The sequence below is a fragment of the Cibotium barometz genome, chromosome 8, assembly GCF_041138505.1.
Source record: "Cibotium barometz isolate CiBa-2024 chromosome 8, ASM4113850v1, whole genome shotgun sequence".
Taxonomy (NCBI): domain Eukaryota; kingdom Viridiplantae; phylum Streptophyta; class Polypodiopsida; order Cyatheales; family Cibotiaceae; genus Cibotium; species Cibotium barometz.
Genome location: NC_141053.1, coordinates 5,477,245 through 5,483,092, shown reverse-complemented (window position 1 = coordinate 5,483,092; position 5,848 = coordinate 5,477,245). Strand labels below are relative to the sequence as shown.

The 5,848-nt window shown below is 42.6% G+C and overlaps 1 pseudogene across 1 annotated transcript; it reads left to right on the top strand.

The window, feature by feature from the left end:
• Window positions 1-1,926: 1,926 nt before the first annotated feature.
• LOC147635845 (pentatricopeptide repeat-containing protein At2g13600 pseudogene) lies at window positions 1,927-4,205 on the top strand (annotated as a pseudogene). The gene has a single exon (XR_015266559.1). The product of XR_015266559.1 is annotated as a pentatricopeptide repeat-containing protein At2g13600 pseudogene (transcript).
• Window positions 4,206-5,848: the final 1,643 nt, after the last annotated feature.

Here is a 5,848-nt window from a genome sequence, read left to right as displayed (position 1 = left end):
TCAAGTGGGATTGGCACAATTCGAGAGAAAACACATTAGATACTTTTCTAAGATAGCTTCTCCTACAAGTGGGATGAAAGGTGTCATTTGGATGGAACTATGCCATGAACTATCGTAAGAAAACTCGGCCAAAGGTATGAATTCAATCCAAGTGGTTTGTTTTTCATTGACATACATTCTAAGAATATCCTCTTTTACTCTCTTAGTTTCCCCATCTGTTTGAGGATGAAATGCGGTGCTCATCCTAAGCTCAGTACTAATGGCTCTGAATGTGGCTTGCCAAAAATTAGATGTGAACTTTGAATCCCTATCAGACACTATACTTTGAGGTATACCATACAAACGAAAAATTTCTTTCACAAATAACTTGGCTACCTTGAGAGCACCATCTGTCTTCTTCATAGGAAAGAAGTGAGCCATCTTCGTCAAATGATTGACAACTACAAAGATAGTGTCATATCCTCCTCTAGTAGTGGGTGGGCAATTTAGTGATAAAGTCCATTGAAATTGATTCCCACTTCCTAGAAGAAATGTCTAAAGTTTGCATTTGACCTGGCATTCTATGTTGTTCAATCTTCACTTGTTGACAATGCAAACATTCTCTAATGTAGCGTTGGACATCACTCTTCAAACCAGGCCAGAATTAAGCTTTTCGGACCTCATTGTACGTTTTGTTATATCCAATATGTCCAAAAAATGGTGCATCATGACAATCATGAAGAATTTTGGCCTTAAACGATGATTCACTAGGCACACAAAGTCTCTCATTATAATACAAGTTCCCCTTGACCAAATGATATTTTCCCTCAACCCTCTCAGATGGATTCTTGGTGGCAATTCTCTCTAGGATGCTCACATAAAAGGGATCTCTCTCAATTTCAGCTCTAATGTTTTCCATTATGTCTAATCAAACGACAGTCAAGGAATTAATCAAGGGTCGCCTACTCAAAGCATCAGCTACCTTGTTCTCCTTACCCTCAATGTATTTGATCTTAAAATCATACTCGCATAGGAGGTCCATTCACCTCCTTTGCGTGTTGTTCAACAAAGGTTGAGTGAATAGATATTTTAAACTTTGATGATCATTATAATACAAGTTCCCCTTGACCAAATGATATTTTCCCTCAACCCTCTCAGATGGATTCTTGGCAATTCTCTCTAGGATGCTCACATAAAAGGGATCTCTCTCAATTTCAGCTCTAATGTTTTCCATTATGTCTGACCGAACGACAATCAAGGAATTAATCAAGGGTCGCAACTACCTGAAAATGACCAAAACCAAAAATTTCCTGCAACACAAAATTTTGTCAATACATGTTGGATGTCCTAACAAGACATTCTACACACTTTCTACAACAAAAAATTATGAAAAATATTTATATGAAATTATGAAGCATCACAGCCAAAGACAAAGAGGTGGTACTTGAAAGAGAAGCAACTAGTCTATACTTTTGTGGCCTTTATTGAGAATCCTATGGGTACAACGCTAGTGGCGAAATTTTGGACAAAAGGGGGGGTTTTGGAGCAGCAATCCCGTAAGGGTTGCACTTTTGAGGCTATGATATTGGCATGTATGCAACTAGGGTATCATATTTCATGGAAGCAATCTTCCTTTGTCTGGGAGGATGAAAGATGGGACCTCATTTGTAAGTTGTTGAACACTGAAATGGGGGGAATGTAAGAATTTTGTTGTGGTTTGTTAGTATGTGAATGGAGCTGCAAAGGGACCTGATGTAATTGGCAGCTTTTGTTAATATAAATATATATTATTGTTCCCAAGAAAAGAAAAGAAATGGACCTGCTAAAATCTGATTTTTGCTTGTAAAAAATTTGTTTTCAATTTCTAAAAATGCGCAAAATATAATACATATTATATTCAACTCAGAAATATGTAAAATCTTTTAAAAATAACACTGAATTTTGTGTATGTTGGCCCCATACAGGACGGGATCGGGACTTGAGTCGAGGGAAGATGAAGCAGCTCAGCTTCCGATGCTTGCAAGAACATGGCGACGCGGGCAAATCAAACATGCAAGAAGATGCTCTACAAAGCCGACTCCTGGAAAGCCACATGTCACAGCTATTGAATGCTCAGCTGAGAGCTGGGAGCAGCTGTTCAGAACGCCCGGAAGCGTCACCGCTGTGGCCGCCCAGTTGCGGCTCCTTGGTAAGGCCAAGGCCCTTTCCGATGGCAAGCGACTCCACACCCACATCCGTACTCGCGGTTTCGACCGCTTCACATTCGTGGGTAACTGCCTTATTGAAATGTATGCCAATTGCGGCAGCCTCAATGATGCCAGGGCCGCTTTTGACCGCCTGCCAAACCCTAACGTCTACTCTTGGAACATGCTTATCAAGGCGTATGGCCAGAATGGATCCGTGGGCCATGCATTCCATGTTTTTAATACCATGCCCTATAAGGATAGCGTCTCTTGGAATGCCGTGATCTCCACATTTGCCCAACATGGGCACAGCATGGATGCTCTGCATCTCTTTCATCAAATGAAAGAGGAAGGCTTTCAACCGAACAAGATCACCTTCCTCTGCACCCTTGATGCATGTGCCAACCTTGCCGACCTTCAAGAGGGACAAGGCATTCACGCGTCTGTTGTCAACATAGGGTACGATCAAGATGTTCTGGTTGGAACTGCTCTGGTCTACATGTATGGTAAGTGCAGAAGCCTACATGATGCTAGAGGTGTTTTTAACGTTCTGTCCGATCGGGATGTCGTCTCTTGGAATGCCATGATTTCTATATTTTCCCAGACAGGGAATGCGAAGGAGGCACTTCATTACTTTCACCACATGCTGATTGATGGTTTCAAGCCAAACAATGTATCCTTCATTTCTGTTTTGGAGGCATGTGCCTTGGAGGAGGGGCAAGCTATTCATGCTGTGATTGTGGACAGCAGTCATGAGGGAAACGTTGAGGTAAGCACGGCTCTCTTCACTATGTACGGTAAACATGGGAGCCTGCACAATGCAATGCATGTGTTTGAGAGAATGCCGTGTAGGAGTATAGTGTCCTGGAATGCTATGATTGCTGTATTTGCACAAAATACACGTGGCAAGGATGCTCTAAAGCTATACAAACGTATGCATCTAGAAGGTTTTGAACCGGATAAGTCCACATTTACAAGTGTCCTAGATGCATGTGCAAGCCTGGCAGCTTTAGAAGAGGGGCAGGATGTCCATGCAGCTATAATATGTTGCCAACATGAGTACGATACTCTTGTGTGCAATGCTCTTATCAGTTTGTATGGGGAGTGTGGCAGTATGTATGAAGCCAGAAAGGTCTTTGACAGAATGCATTCCCGGGATGTAGTTTCTTGGACTGCAGTAATTACAGGGTCTGTCCAAAATGGGCATAACAAGGAGGCTCTTTGTTTGTTTCACCGCATGCAGCTTGAAGGCTTTAAGCCTGACAATATCACCTTTGTCTCTGTTCTTACTGCATGTGGTCGGTCTGGATGGCTAGATGAAGGCAGGCATTTCTTTGTCTCCATGAAAAGAGAACATGGCATCAGACCCTCTGGGGAACACTGCCTTTGCATGATCTATCTTCTTGGTCGAGCAGGACATTTAGATGATGCAGAACGAATGATTGAAAACATGCCTTCAGAGAAAGTTGGAATGGCATGGGTCTCCTTGCTTGGTGCTTGCAAAATCCACGGTGACATAGAGAGGGGCTTGAAAGCTGCTGAAAACTGTGTGAAGTGTGCTCCAGCAAATGTTGCTCCATACGTATTGCTTTCAAACATGTATGCAGCAGATAAGCTTTTGGAAGATGTTGACTAGGTGTAAAACAGGTTTCAAGGCCTTGACCTAGTGTTTAGAGACCCAGCCTCCAGATTGGGAAAACACTTCCCGGCGTGGGGGGGTGGGTGGGAGAGAGAGAGTAATGATGACAAAGTCAGGAGTGCCCTGCATTTCACAGCAGGCAAGCCATGCGTTGGACACCATGAACCATGAAAAATCAACTGCTTGCTGAATGGACAGGCCCTCAGTTGGCGCTTGTAGGATGCTGTGCTTGGCAGAGGACAACAGATCTGTACATCCAATGCGAGAGATCTCTAGCTGGCCAGTCACACAGTAGGCATTTGTCTCACGATGTAGTTGAAACTCCTCCAAGCATTGAAGTGCAACCTCTATTGCGAAGTCCTGTACAACCTTTTTTGTTGCTGTCAAAGAGTTCAACACTTCCACTGCATTCCTTACATATACAGCATTGCCCAACCAACAAAATGTGGAGTGGTACAATCTAAAATCAAATTTTTATCATTTCTCTGGAGAGTTCTTTCAGATTTTTCACTTCGGAAGGTTTTTTTGTACACAGATTTTTTCACCACATGCTCACAAAGAAGACTATCAACGGAGCATAGGTGGGAAAGATGCGAAAAACTATGAGATGTAGCTGTTATCCATTTTCATTTGGGAAACCCTAAAATGCACCATGCTTGGCTTGAATTTGCCCAACTGTCTGCATTGGATGATTGATGGTGCAGTCTTTTTAACATCTTAAGAGTAACCAAAGGACCCAATAAGAGTGGAGTATACGCAGGGCCTTTCATGTGATAGAAAGATTCTAGCTTCTTTCTTCTCCAGAGTGGACTAGAAGAGTGGTAACAAAACCAATAATTTATGGTCCTCTAGTTCAGTGACAGCCTACTTATATATAGCCACGACATCCAAATCTGTTGAGGTCCTCTCGTGGGAGTGTCCTGCCGTGGCATCCATTGTGGTACTAAGAGAACCACAATTTTGTGTACTTGGAATCTCTCTCATAATCTGAGGTGTCCGCATGCTTGCGCTTCCTATTCTATGGGTTTTCCAAAGCTAGTTACATAATATTTTTCTACCATCTTCATTTTTGATATGTCTCAACTCTTCTGTCTATGTACCTTATGCCGTGGATGGTAAGTGTGTGCCTAGTGGTGTGTTTTGAGGAGTGTATTGTGTACTCGTTTTCTCTCTGAAGGCCTAGTGCTCGGGGTTGATGATACGAGAGGTCATATGAATAATACTAGGGTAGAACTAAGAAGATTTTTTATTACATGGCCATGTTCATGTGATAAAGAACAGGACTACAAGCATGCATGTAAGAGGCTTTTCAACACAAAATTGGCATCCCTCGGAGCTCTTATGTTCTCCTTAGAGAGTCATGATTTAAGTCTGAACCCTATCAACAATGACAAATCTTCAATTTAAATGCATGGATCATGCTGTGTAAGTTCACTCAATAGGGGTCCATGGGCTGTTAGAGACAAGGTCTTTCCCTTGGGTGTTTAATGCGTGTGTGACATACTGCTATTGTGCATGTGCACGGTCTTTACCTTTGTGTGTGATGTGCTTTTGTTGTGACACCCTAGGATGCTTTGTTAATTTTATGGTGATAGTCATGTGGTGTGAGAAAGAGTTGAACAGGGAGTTCTCAGGTGATGGGTCATACACGAGTCCAAGTAGAGAAAGGTTTCACTTTCATCATCTCAATAGTGCCCCCCATCACGAGTCCAAGTAGAGAAAGTTTGACAGCAACTTCTTCATCAATAAGGCAAGAAACGATCTGCAGCTAGGTTGGGATCGCTTCCATTCTCCAGGTAATTGCTCATAAACAAACCCCTATTTGCACCAAGGAATTTTGCATAGCTCCCACGGCTAAGGTGGCGGAAGATTGTGCCCATTGTACCTTCCTAGAAGGCTTATAGATAGGCCTTTGCATGCCAGAAAAATTCAGGCCATTGCAGTTTTCCCTACAGTGAATGCATGCTGTGCAATGGATGATTGTGTTTGAATCGCATGCCTAAAACCGCACACAAACTTGCATAGAAAGATCGTCGAATAGCTAGAC